The sequence below is a fragment of the Theropithecus gelada genome, chromosome 1 (assembly GCF_003255815.1).
Source record: "Theropithecus gelada isolate Dixy chromosome 1, Tgel_1.0, whole genome shotgun sequence".
Taxonomy (NCBI): domain Eukaryota; kingdom Metazoa; phylum Chordata; class Mammalia; order Primates; family Cercopithecidae; genus Theropithecus; species Theropithecus gelada.
The window spans coordinates 24931444-24946259 of NC_037668.1; the positions used below are offsets into that span (position 1 = coordinate 24931444).

Consider the following 14816-nt stretch of genomic DNA (forward strand, 5'->3'; position numbering starts at 1 on the left):
CCAAGGGCCAAAGTGCTCTCAGTCACTAAGTAAACTCGAAAGGCAGTACAGATCATAAGGACTGCAACACTCAGGTGAGTCCCAGGGCTGAACTAGGCCCAGAGATAGTGGACTTGTTGTGGGGGGCGGGCATGGAATAGACTGGGACACTAGCTGGGGAAGCCAAGGGAGTGCTGGCATCATTCCTCCCCTAACCCAAGGCTGCACAGTTCATGGCTCCAAGAGACCCCTTTCTTCCACTTAAGGAAAGAGGAGGAAAGAGTGAGGTGGACTTTGTCTTGCATCTTGAATACCAGCTCAGCCATGGCAGGATAGGGCACCAGTCAGCCAGAAGGCCCCTGTTCCAGACCCTAGCTCCCAGCCATCATTTCTAGACACACCCCAGTCCAGAAGGAAACCTGTTGCCTTAAAGAAAAGGACCCTGTCCTGCATTCATTGACTGCTAAATGAAGAGCCCTTGAGTCCTGAATAATCAGCAGTGATACCCACGTACTACATTGAGGGCCTTAGAGAGCCCCTGAGACTTGCTGGCTTGAGGTAAAACTCAGCATATTACTAGCTGTGGTGGCTATGGAGCAAAACTCCTTCTGCTTGAGAAAAGCAGAGGGAAAAGTAAAGGGGACTTTTTCTTGCACCTTAGGTACCAACACTGCCACAGGGGGTAAAGCACCAAGTCGAATCTTGGGGGTCCTTGATTCCAGAACTGTACTTTTGGATGGCATTTCTGGACCTGCCCTGGGCCAGAACGGAGCCCACTGTCCTGAAGGGTGAGTCCCAGGCTAGACAACATTCACCACAAGCTAACTTAGGAGATCTTGGGCCTTAAAGGAATATTGATGGCAGTCTGGCAGTATTCCTTGTGGCCATGGGTGGTGGTGGCTATGGAAGTGAGGTTCCTCTGCCTTTGGAAAAAGAAGGCAAGAGTGGGAAGGACTGTGTCTTGTCGTTTGAGTGCCAACTCAGCTGCAATATAATAGAATACCAGACAGACTCCGAAGGTTTTTGACTCTAGTCCCTGACTCCTGGATGGCACTTCTGGACCCACCTGGGTCTTGGGGGACCTTGCCACCCTAAAGCAAAGGACACAGGCCTGGCTGCCTTTAACACCTGTTGATTATAGAGCCCCAGGGCCTTGAGTGAACATAGGCAGTAGCCAGGGACTGGCTACAGCAGGTCTTGGGTAAGCCCTGGCACTATGCTGGCTTCAGGTCTGTGCAGTCATAGTGATAGTGGTCACAGGAGTGCCTGTGTCACTACACTCCCAGTTGGAGGTGGCTCAGAAAAGAGAAAGAGACTCTGTATGCTTGGAAGAAAGTAAGGGAAGAGAATAAGAATCTCTGCCGGGTAATCCAGAGAATTCTGATAATCTTATCCGAGACCATCAAGGCGATACCTGTATGAGTCTGCAAGAACCACAGCATTATTGGTCTTAGGGTGACCCCTAAAGCAGAAACAGCTTAAATCACAACATCCAAGTCCTTTCAAATATCCGGAAAGCCTTCTCAAGAAGGATGGTTGCAAATAAGCCCAGACAGTGAAGATTACACTTCAGCATATGGATCATTCTCAAGGATAGACCATATATTAGGTGACAAAACAAGTCTTAAAACATTCAAAAAATTTAAATAATATCAAGCATCTGAAAATATATTGACTGGCTGAATGTATGAAAAAACAAGACCCATTGATCTGTTGCCTACAAAAAACACTTCACCTATAGACACACATAGAATGAAAATAAACGGATGGAAAAAGATATTCCATTCCAATGGAAAACTAAAAAAAGCAGGAGTCACTATACTTATATCAAGCATCTTCTCTGGCCAAAAGGGGATGAAACTAGAAATCAATAATGAGAAATTTTGGAAAGTATACAAATACATGAAAATTAAACAATATGCTCCTGAATGACCAGTGGGTCAATGAAATATTGAAAAGCTCCTTGAAACAAACAATAAAGGAACTGCAACATACCAAAACCTATGGGATACAGCAAAAGTAGTACTAAGAGGGAAGTTTTTAGCTATAAGTGCCGGCACCAAAAAAAAGAGAAAAAATTTCAAAAAAAAAAAAAAATCTAATGATGATCTTATAGGACTAGAATAGCAAGAGGAAACCAAACCCAAAATTAGTAGAAGAGAAATAATAAAGATTAGAGCAGAAATAAATAAAATTAAAATTAAAAAAACACAAAAGGTCAATGAAATAAAAAGTTGGATTTTTGAAAAGTTAAACAAAATTGACAAACCTTTAGCCAGACTAACAAAGAAAAAATAGAGAAGATCTAAATAAATAAAATCAGAAATGAAAAAGGTGGCATTATAACTGATACTGCAGAAATTCAAAGGATGATTAGTGGCTACTATGAGCAAGTATATGCCAATAAATTGGAAAACCTAGAAGAAATGAACAAATACTTAGATACATGCAACCTACAAAGATTGAACCAAGAAGAAATCCAAAACCTGAACAGATAAACAAGTAATGAGATTGACGCCATAATAAAAAGTCTCCAGGAAAGAAAACCCAGGACCTGATGACTTCACTGCTGAATTCTACCAAACATTTAAAGAACTAATACCAATCATACTCAAATTATTCCAAAACATAGAAGAGGAAGGAATACTTCAAACTCATTCTACAAAGCCAGCATTATTCTGATGCCAAAACCAGACAAAGACACATCAAAGAAGGAAAACTACAGGGCAATATTTTTTATGAATATTGATGCATAAATCCTCAACAAAATAGTAGCAAACTGAATCCAACAATACTTTGGAAAGATCATTCATCATGACCAAGTGGGATTTAATCCTGGGATGCAGGAATGGTTCAACATTTGAAAATCAATCAATGTGATACATTACATCAACAGAATACAGGACAAAAACCATATGATCATTTCAACTGATGCTTAAAAAAGCATTTGATAAAATCCAACATCCCTTCATGATAAAACCCCTAAAAATCAGGGGCTAGAAGGAACATACCTCAAAGAAATAAAAGCCATATATGACAGACTAACAGCTAGTATCATACTGAATTATACTGGCTGAGTGGGAAAAACTGAAAGCCTTTCTTATAAGATCTGGAACACAATAAGAATGCCCACTTTCATCACTGTTATTCAGTATTGTACTAGAAGTCCTAGCTAGAGCAATCAGACAAGATAAAGAAATAAAGGGCATCCAAATTGGAAAGGAAAAAGCCAAATTATCCCTCTTTGCAGATGCTATGATCTTATATTTGGAGAAACCTAAAGACTCCACAAGAAAACTATTAGAATTAATAAACAAATTCAGTAAACTTTCAGGATAAAAAATCAACATACAAAAATTAGTAGCATTTCTATATGCCAACAGTCAAAAATGTGAACAAGAAATTTTTTTTTAAATTCCATTTACAATGGCCACACATAAAATCAAATACCTAGGAATGAACTTAACCAAAGATCTCTATAATGAAAACTATAAAACACTGATGAAAGTAATTGAAAAGGACACCAAAAAAAGGAAAAAGATTCCATGTTCACTGGTGGAAGAATCAATATTGTTAAACTATTTATAGTACCCAAAGCTGTCTACAGATTCAATGCAATCCCTATGAAAATACCAATGATATTCTCCACAGAAATAGAAAAACCAATCATAAAATTTATATGGAACCACAAAAGACTCAGAAGAGCCAAAGCTATCCTAAGCAAAAAGAACAAAACAGGAGGAATCACATTACCTGACTTCAAATTATACCACAGAGATATAGCAACCAAAACAGCATAGTAGTGTCGTAAAAACAAACACATAGAAGAATTGAACAGAATAGAGAACCCAGAAACCAATCCACACACCTACAATGAACTTATTTTAAACAAGGGACCAAGAACATAAACCAGGGGAAAAGACTGTCTCTTCAATAAATGGTGCTGGGAAAACTGGGTATACATATGCAGAAGGATTAAACTAGACCCTATTGCTCACCATGCACAAAAATCAAATCAAAATGGATTAAAGAATTAAATCTAGGACCTCAAACCATGAAACTACTGCAAGAAAACATTGGGGAAAATCTCCAGGACCTTGTTAACCTGGGCAAAAATATCTTGAGCAATAACCCACAAGCACAGGCAACCAAATCAAAAGTGGACAAATGGGATCACATCAATTTAAAAAGCTTCTTCATAGTAAAGTATACATTCGACAAAGTGAAGAGACAACCCACAGAATGGAAGACAATATTTTCAAACCACCCACGTGACAAGGGATTAATAAAAAAAAAATATAAGGAGCTCAAACAACTCTATAGGAAAACAATCTAATAATCTGATCAAAAATAGGCAAAAGATTTGAATAGACATTTCTCAAAAGAAGACATACAAATGGCATGCAGACATATGAAAAGGTGCTCAACATCATTGATCATCAGAGAAATGCAGATCAAAACTACAATGAGATATCATCTCACCCCAGTTAAATGGTTTATATCCAAAAGACAAGACAATAGCAAATGCTGGCATGGATGTGGAGAAAAGAGAACAACTACACACAGCTGGTGTGAATGTAAATTAGCACAACCATTATGGAGAACTTTTTCGAGGTTCTTCAAAAAACTAATAATTGAGCTACCATATGATCCAGCAATACGACTGCTGGATATATACACAAAAGAAAGGAAATCAGTATATCGAAGAGATTGTACTCCTATGTTTGTGGCAGCACTGTTTGCAATAGCTAAGATTTGGAAGCAACCTAAGTGTCCATCAACACATAAATAGATAAAGAAAATGTGGTACATATACACAATGTAGTACTGTTCAGGCATAAAATTAGAATGTGATCCAGTCATTTGCAACAACAGGAATGGAACATTATGCTAAGAGAAATAAGCCAGGCACAGAAAGACAAACATTGCATATTCTCACTTAGATCTTACTTTAGATCTCACTTGTTGGATCTAAAAATCAAAACAATTGAACTCATGGACATAGAGAGCAACCAGAGGCTGAAAAGGATAGCTGGGGGCTTGAGGGGGAGATGGGGATTGTAAATGGGTACCAAAAATATAGAAAAAATGAATAAGACCTACTATTTGACAGCACGACAGGATGACTATAGTCAATAATAACTGTACCTTTTGAAATAACTTGAACATTCTCTTGAACAGGCCTGAGTTGGGGAAACTGGAGGTATTTCAGCCAATAATAGCATTTAATATCTTACACCTCTTAGACAATCCAGGAATGAATATAGACCCTGGGAAAGGAACTAGGCACCTATTGCCTATTGTCTCCAGTATCCTTTTTCATATCCATAGTCAGAATTGCAGCGTAGGATTCTGCAGGTTGTGCAGTGCACGACAGTGCCACATCCAAAGGAGTATCATTTACAGCTCAAGCATCATAGATTTGTGACAATTTATTAGGCAAGGGCAGTAAAATTATTACAGCAGTTTTCAATAGAAATGTCTAGAGAAGATGCTTTTTTCTCCTAAAATACATAGACATGCTTCATAGAACAGTGAGAGCCTTGCCCGTACATGGTCTTCTTGAGAAGACCATGATTTTTCTCAAGAAGTTCCTGCTTCATGTTACTCCATTCATTACAAAAAGCAAGTGACAATGATAAGCGAACTAGATCCAAATCCTATTGCTACAAATGTCTAGTTTTGTGTGCCTGGGCAGATAAATTCTATCTATATGTGCTTTAGTATTTTCAGGTCTAAAATAGGGACAATAGCATAATTGTTTCCCAGCTTACTCTATAGGGTTCATTAAGGATCAAGTGACATCCTATGTGTGAAAGTTCCTTATAAATTATAAAGTGATGTACAAACATATAGAACTTTGTTGTCAGTGTGATATTAATTCCTTGTCTTTATATCCTATGATAATGGTGGTGCAAAACATGAGGTAGCACTATCAAGGAGAAACAGCATATACTCATGGCTCACCATGGGCTCCATGGGGTGAGGGTGATGCCCACACCACTGAAAGAGGAACTAGTAAACTTATACTAAAGTTTGTGAACAAATAAAGACATAAGGCAAAAAGGTGGATCTAAGGGGGAAATTGTATAAAAAACAACTAAATTAACACATTCCATTTTCCCCTCTGAAGGTTCCCTAGCCTCAAAATAGAATAACATATCTGAAGCTTTTTACAAGGTGTCCAACATGAATCTTCCATTTTTGTGTTATTTGGCAGGAGTAAGAACTGGTGAAACTCACAGGCCCTTTTACCTGGTTTCATGGGAATATGACTACTAATCTGAGAGAAGACATGTCCTGTGATGACATTCCAGGAGCAGGCCCCATAGGGGGCTCCCTGGATTGTGAAGAATCATAATATTCCTGACTGCCAAAACTTTGGAGAAGTAAGCACACGAAGGGAGGCCATCACAGTCTTGACACACTGAACAGTTTCTTCTTCATGGCTCTGCACAGAGCATCTTTGAGCTCCTGTTCCTCAGGCTGCACATGACAGAGTTTAGCAGGGGAGTGATAATGGTGTAGGTCACTGAGATGAGTCTGTTCTTCCCCAGAAAACTCTGGGACTTAAGCTTCAGGTAGACGATGGAAATACAGCCATAGTGGCTGATGACCACTCTGAGGCGGGAGGTGCAGGTGGCAAAGGCCTTCTTCCTACCCTCAGTTGAAGCAATCTTAAGGATGGTGCAGATGATGAGGTCATAGGAGATAAAGATCAGGCCCATATGTAGGACAAGGACACAGACACTGACAACAAAGTTGATGATCTCATTGACAGTGGTGTCTGTGCAGGCCAGATTCAGCAGGGGTGTCACATCACAGAATAAGTGGGAGATTACAAAGGTATCACAAAAGGGCAGGCCAAACATGGATGTTACTTGGACAATGGCCATGCCCAAGCCAATCCTCAGTGACCCAGATCCCAGCCAGACACAAGCCTTCTTACCTATGAATACTGTAGGGGGTTGCAGATGGCCACATAGCAATCATATCCCATGGCTATGAGCAGAAAGCAGTTGTTGATGTCAAAAGTCAGATAGAAGAGCTGAGTGACACAGCCTTGCATGACAAGCTAGTGAGGATTCAAGAGGCGAGAAAGCATATGGGGAATAATGGCCACCATGCAGCAGGTCTCAGAGATAGACAGCAATGCTCAGGAAGAAGTACATGGGGGTGTGGATGTGATTGTCCAGACGAATAATGGTCACAATAATCACATTGCCAGAGAGAGTCAGCAGGTACAAAGTTAGAAAGACAACAAAGAAGACAAGTCTGTGCTGTCACATGAAGCTGGAGAAACCTTCAAAGAAGAGCTCAGTCACAGCAGTGGACTTTGACCTTGGCACTGAAGAATGTCTAAATCTGAAGGAAATGGACAAAGGAAAGACAGAGGTGAGGCTCCAACTATGTAACAGTTTACACAGTGGTCTAAACAGCAACAGTTTTTTGGATTCCTTGGGTAATGTTCCAGGCACAGGGGTTATCTTTGCTCCTCTACTGATCAAGAGCTCAGCACTCTTGGAAATAAACTAAGAAACTTCTAATGACCTACTGGATTAAGGGCAGAGATCAAAGGGAAGGAAAATTTCAACATAATGTGAACAATGAAATTACGAAAACAGCTATCCTACTTCACCTTTAAAGAGGTGGGTCCAGGTCCGAGAGGAAGAAAACGTTGAATGGGCCAGGCACTTCAGTTTCCTCTGTACTTAACCTCCATCTGAATCTTTGATGACACAATGAGGAGGCAGAGATAGTGAAGGCTGATAAATATCTGAGGTGATCCATTCATTTCCATCAGTATGAATTGCCAGGAAAGACTGCCCTGGGAGGCTCCCAGATCAAGCATTCTTCCCAAATATCTGGAGTCCTGGGCATTACTTTCCTTAGCTCTGCTCCTTTAGATGACTAGTGCAAAGCCAGGCTATGGAAGAGACATTCAAACTATCATATTGGCCATGTTTTCAGAAATAGAGGTCAATGTATTGGTCTTCTTTTCCAGTTGTTACCATAACAAACATTTCTGCAATAGAAAACTTTGTAACATGTCATTTCACACGTAAGTGAGTAACAGGTAGTGAAAAAATGCAAAGTCAAAGGTTATGAGCATCTTCAACTTTGATAGAGTGCCATGTTTCTCTCCATAAAATTTTTACCAAGTGATCTCTCACAAAAAAATGTGTCAAAATGCAATTTTCCATTGTTATGCCTCAAAGAGGAAATAGAGTGTAATGGGAAAGAGTATGCACTCTGAAGCCACACTGCCCCGAATTTAATTTTGTTTCTGCCAGGTCCTAACTATGTAACTGTGGGCAAGTTATTTAACTTGTCTGTGTCTCAATTGCTTTATCTCTAAAATGGGCTTAATGATAGCACCTTCTTTACAGAGTTATTGTGAGGATTAAATCCATTAATATCTCAAAGTGCTTAGAAAAGTGGCACCTAGTGAATGCTAGATGGTAGGCTGTAAGTGTACATAAAGTCTGAAGCATTCCATCAGCAGAGATATTAAAGAAGGTGTGTTTAACCAGGAAGACTTCCAATGATGATTTTAGAAAGAATTGGAAGGCAAAGACAAAGGGCAATAATTACAACAACTGTGCATGAATACAATCAATTTTATAACCTATTCAATCTGGTTATGCAGTTAATTCTTATATTTCTCAGTGAGATCTGTGACAAAGTTCACAACTGATTCTTAAAGGGAGAAGTACCCCAAAGAAGAGCATTAATTTATTTATTTATTCATCAAATATTTCTTATTCCCATACTATTTGTCAAGGTCTATGAATTCAATGGCTAGTACATTTTAGTTTCCCAGTAATTATTTACTGAGTGAATAAAGAATTGGAAAGAGTCCCTGATGTTAAATAACTCACAATATCAATAGAAGAGAAAGGTAAAAGGGAGTAACAATGTAGCGAGCAAGGGGTGCTATGATAGAGCTTAGTGTAGGATGCTATGGAAACATGAAGAAGGGTTCCTGACTCAGTCTTAGGGTCAGAGAATACTATAAAGGAGGTATTATCCAAGATAGTAAAGGAAAAATGAATAAGGCATATGTTGCAGGCAGCATCAAGTAAGAGGGTCCAGCATTTCAAGATCCAGATGAAGCAGCATGAGAATCACTGTAGCTCAGTGGTTACACATGGAGGACCCGGAAACAGAAGGCCTGGTGATGAATTCTCATTCCACCTTGGGCAAGGTCTGAACCTGTCTGTAACACAAGGTCCTCCTCTATAAAATGGATAATGTTAGTACTTAACTCATAAGAATATTGTGAGGCTCAAATAAATTAATGCATAAATCATTGAGCTGAGTGACTGACACCTAGCAACATCCCAAAAAATGTTGGCCATAATTATCATTATCATGATTTGGGAAGATTATGTCATGTTTAGGGAATAAAAGAGTAGTTCTGAATGGGTCTAGGACTATGTGCTTCATAGCAACGTCAAAGAGGCTGAGTCCTTGGGAACTGTTATAAGGAAGAAAGAGAAACTAAGTTGTGACCCTGGGATTGAAAACCACCTTGGTATGTGGGATTTTCCAAAACACAGATGATGAATTTGATATGTCACCATGTACTTCCTAGTATTGTGTGAGTTGAATGAGCCTATGTTAGCTCTGTGCACTCCATTCACAACTGTATTTAAATGAATCACATCCCTTCTCTGCTTCTTTTACTGCAGACTTCAGAGTCTCCTCTTATCAGGCTACTTGCATAGTGGAGCTCTTGCGACTCTCACCAGGGTATTTCCCCAGCTATTCTCGGAATCTTCTGGAGTAGTGTGAATGAGGAATTCACCTGCGCTGCATGAAGCTGACCAAGGAGTTGCACGAGGATTCTTTTCTTTTGACTGCTCCCGGATTAAACCCATCTCCATTTTGTTTTTAACTTTTTTAGGCCTGTATACTTGGGAATAGCTTATTGTGGCATCAAATTCCCCTTTCTTTTTAATTAGTAAGTCAGAATATTGTGCTTTAAGTATACTCCATACTCTCTTATTCTAATACATTATTTTGCAATTTCTCACCGAGACTTACCTGCCTCTTCCTACCAGCTGCAAAGAGATTTTGGTCATTCATTTCCATTGATTTTATATCTTCACAAACTTTGAGGAGTCTACCTGTACATTTTCATAAAGATAAATAACCACTTAACTTTACATGTATTATCTATCTCTAATCTATCCATAACGATAAAGTCTCTCCATTATTTTAATGGCTCAAATGTTGGAGACAGCTTTTCCAATTTTTAAAAAACTATATTACTTGTTTTTATTAACCTTTCTTAAATGTATGTATAGCTCATACTTATTCAATGAGTTTTTTAGGTTTTTAAATTGACACATAATATTTTACATATTTATGGGGTACATGTGAGTATTTGTTACATGCAGAGAAAGTATAATGATCAAATCAGGGTGTTTAGGGTATCCATCACCTTGAGTATTTATCGTTTCTATGTGTTGGAAACATTTCAAGTCCTCTCTTCCAGCTACTTTGACATTTACAATACGTTGTTACTAGCTGCAGTCACCCTAACCTGCTGTGGACCATGAGAATGTATAACTTCTAACTGTATGTTTGTACCCATTGACCAACCTCTCTTCATCACCCCCCTCCTACCCACACACCCTTCCTAGGCTTTAGTATCTACCATTCTGTTCTCTACCTCGATGAGATCAACTTTTTATAGCTCCCACATATGAATGAGAACATGTAAAATTTTCCTTTTTGTGTCCAGCTTACTTCACTTAATGACATCCACTTCCATCCATGTTGCTTTAAATGATGAGATTTCATTCTTTTTATGGTCAAACAGTATTCCATTGCATTTATATACCACATTTACTTTGTATATTTGTCAGTTGATGGACACTTAGGTGAATTCCACATCTTAGCTATTTTAAAGAGTGTTGCAATAAACATGAAAGTGTAGAATCCTCAATATATTGATTTCCTTTCTTTTCAACATACACCCAACAGCAGAATTGCTGGATCATATGGCAGCTCTATTTTTAGCTTTTGAGAAATGTCATACTGTTTTCTATAGCAACTGTACTAATTGACATTCCCACCAATATTGTATGAGTTCCCTTTTCTTTGCATCTTCTGTTATTTATTATTTTTATTAATAGCCATTCTAATTAGAGTAAGAGGGTATATCTCATTGTGGTTTTGATTTGAATTTCCCTGATGATTAGTGATATTAAGCATTTTTTCATATATGGTTGGTCATTTGCATATCTTCTTTTGAAAAATGTCTATTCTTGTCCTTTGCTCACTTTTTAATTCGATTTTTATTTTTACCATTGAGGTGAGTTCTTTGTATATTTTGGATATTAGTCCCTTGCAGGATGAATAGTGTGCAAATATATACTCCCATTCAATGTGTTGTTTCTTAACTCTTGTTTCCTTTGCTGTGAAGAAGCTATTTAGTTTAATAGAGTTCAATTTATCTGTTGGTTTCTATCTATGCTTTTGAGATCTTCACCATACACAAATCTTAGCCTACACCAATATTCCGAAGTGTTTTCCCTACATTTTCTTCCGGTTATTTCATAGTTTTGGGTCTTACATTCAAGTCTTTGATCCATCTTGAGTTGATTTTTTTATATGGTGAGAGATAGAAGCCCACTTTTATTCTTCTGCATGTGGACATCCAATTTTCCCAGTACCACTTATTGAAGAAGGTATCCTTTTCCCAGTGTATGTTCTTAGTGCCTGTGTCTAAAATCACTTGACTGTGAATAAATGAATGTATTTCTGAATTATCTATTCTGTTTCACTGGTGTGTGTGCCTGGTTTTATACTAATACCACACTATTTTGGTTATGATAGCCTTGTAACACATTTTGAAGTCAGGTCAGGTGATGCCTCGAGCTTTGTTGTTTTTGCTCAAGATTGCTTTGGCTATTCAAGCTCTTTTTTGGTTCTATACAAATTTTTGGATTGCTTTTTCTAATTCTATGAAAAATGACATTGATATTTGAATGGAGAGTGCATTGAATCTATAGATCACTTTGGGCAATATGGTAATTTTAATGATATGAATATGGTAATTAATTTTTAATGACTAATATTCAATTTCAGTGATATTATGTTAATGATATTAATTATTTTAAGAATGTGAAAATATTAGTATGATTATTTAATGATAATTGTTTAATTTATGAACATGAAACATCTTTTCATTTTCATTTGTTGTGTACTCTTAAATTTCTTTCATCAATGTTTTATAGTTTTTCTTGCACAGTTCTTTCACCTCCTTGGTTAAATTTATTCCTAGGTTTGTTTGTTTTTTCAGTTACTGTAAATGGGATGGCCTCCTTTATTTCTTTATTCACTAGGTCATTATTCACGTATAAAAACGCCATTGATTTTTGTGTGTTGATTTTGTATCTTACAACTTCACTAAATTTATTTATAGATTTAAGAGGTTTTTTTGGTAGAGTCTTTGGTTTTTTCTAGATGTAAGATTATATCATCAGCAAAGAGGGACAATTTGACTTATTCTTATCCAGTTTGAATACCTTAATTTTCTCTTGTTTGATTGCTCTGGCTAGGATTTCTAGTACTACATCAAATAAGAATGGTGAAAGGGAGAATCCTTGTCTTGTTCCAGTTCTTAGAGTAAAGGCTTTCAGGTTTTCCCCATTCAGTACAATGTTAGCTGTGGGTTTGTCATAAGTGGCCTGTATTATGTTCAGGTATGATCTTTCTTTGCCTACTTTCTTGAGACTTTTTATCATGGGGGAATATTGCAAAATGATTTTTCTTCATCTATTGAGATGATCATATGGTTTTTGTCCATTATGTTGATGTGATGTATCATGTTTATTGATTTGCATATGTTGAACAATTCTTGCATCCCTGGTAAAAATCCCACTTAATCCTGGCACATTATTATTATTATTATTATTATTATTATTATTTTGATGTGCTGTTGGTTTTGGTTTGCTAGTATTTTGTTGAGAATTTTTGTATCTGTGTTCATCAGAAGCATTTTACTGTAGTTTTCTTTTTTATTGCATTCTTGTCTGGTTTTAGCATTAGGGTAATGCTGCCTCATACAATGAGTTAGGGAAAATTTTCTCCTTTAGATTTTTTCAAATAATTTGAGGAAAATTGATGTTAGCTCTTTTTTCAAAGTTTGGTGGTACTTTTCAATGAAGCCATCCAGGTCTGTGATTTTCTTTGCTGGGAGGCCTGTTATTACTGATTCAATCTCATTTCTCATTATTGGTATGTTCAAGTTTTTTATTTCTTCCTCATTCAGTCTTGATAGGTGATATCAGTCTAGAAATTTATTCATTTCCTTTAGATTTACTATTTTGTTAGTGTGTATTGCTCATAATAGTCTCCGATAATCTTTTCTAATTCTGTGGTATCAGTTGTAATGTCTCCTTTTTCATTTCTGATTTTACTTTTGTGAGTCTTCTCTCTTTTGCTTTTGATTATTCCCCCTAGCAGTTTATTGATTGTGTTTATCTATTAAAAAACATTTCCTTTCATTGTTTTATTGTTTTTTAAATCTATTTCATTTAGTTCTGCTTTGATCTCTATTATTTCTTCTACTAATTTTCAATTTGTTTTGTTCTTGCTTTTCTAGTTCATTGAGGTAAATCATTAGATTGTTTATTTAAAATATTTCTACTTTTTTCTATATGTGTTTATTTCTATAAAATTCCCTCTGAGCACTCCTTTTGCTGTCTCCCACAAGTCTTGGTATGTTGTGTTTCCATTTTATTTGTTTCAATAAATTTGATTTCCTCCATAATTCCTTTCTTGATCAAATGGCCTTTGAGGAGTGATATGGTTTGACTCTGACCACACGCAAATCTCATCTTAAATTGTAGCTCCCATAATTCCCACATGTCATGGGAGAAACATGGTGGTAGGTAACTGAATCATGGGGGCAGATCTTTCCCACACTGTCCTCATAATAGTGAATAAGTCTCATAAGATCTGATGTTTTTATAAGTGGGAGTTGTCCTGCACAAGTTTTCTCTCTTGTCTGCTGTCATGTAAGACATGCCTTTCACTTTCTGCCATGATTGTGAGGCCTCCTCAGCCACATGGACTTGTGAGTCCATTAAACTTCTTTTTCGAAGATGACCAAATAGGAACAGCTCCAGTCTCCAACTCCCAGCACCAGCGACACAGAAGACAGGTGATTTCTGCATTTTCAACTGAGGTACTGGGTTTATTTCACTAGGGAGTGCCTGACAATCAGTGCTGGTCAGCTGCTGCAGCCTGACCAGCGAGAGCTGAAGCAGGGGGAGGCATGGCCTCACCTGGGAAGCGCAAGGGGAAAGGGAATCCCTTTTCCTAGCCAGGCGAACTGAGACACACAACACCTGGAAAATCGGGTAACTCCCACCCCAATACTGCACTCTACCAAGGATCTTAGCAAACGGGCATACCAGGAGACTATATCCCACACCTGGCCGAGAGGGTCCCACACCCACGGAGACTCCCTCATTGCTAGCACAGCAGTCTGCGATCTGGCGGCAAGATAGCAGCGAGGCTGGGGGAGGGGCGTCTGCCATTGCTGAGGCTTCAGTAGATAAACAAAGCGGCTGGGAAGCTCGAACTGGGTGGAGTTCACAGCAACTCAAGGAGTCCTGCCTGTCTCTGTAGACTCCACTTCTGGGGACAGGGCACAGCTAAACAACAACAACAACAAAAAGCAGCTGAAACCTCTGCAGACGCAAACCACTCTGTCTGACAGCTTTGAAGTGAGCAGTGGATCTCCCAACACGGAGCTTGAGATCTGAGAAGGGACAGACTATCTGCTCAAGTGGGTCCCTGACCCGTGAGTAGCC

The 14816-nt window shown here is 38.1% G+C and overlaps 1 pseudogene; it reads right to left on the minus strand.

The window, feature by feature from the left end:
• Positions 1-6422: 6422 nt before the first annotated feature.
• LOC112620841 lies at positions 6423-9863 on the minus strand (annotated as a pseudogene).
• Between the last annotated feature and the right edge of the window lie 4953 nt (positions 9864-14816).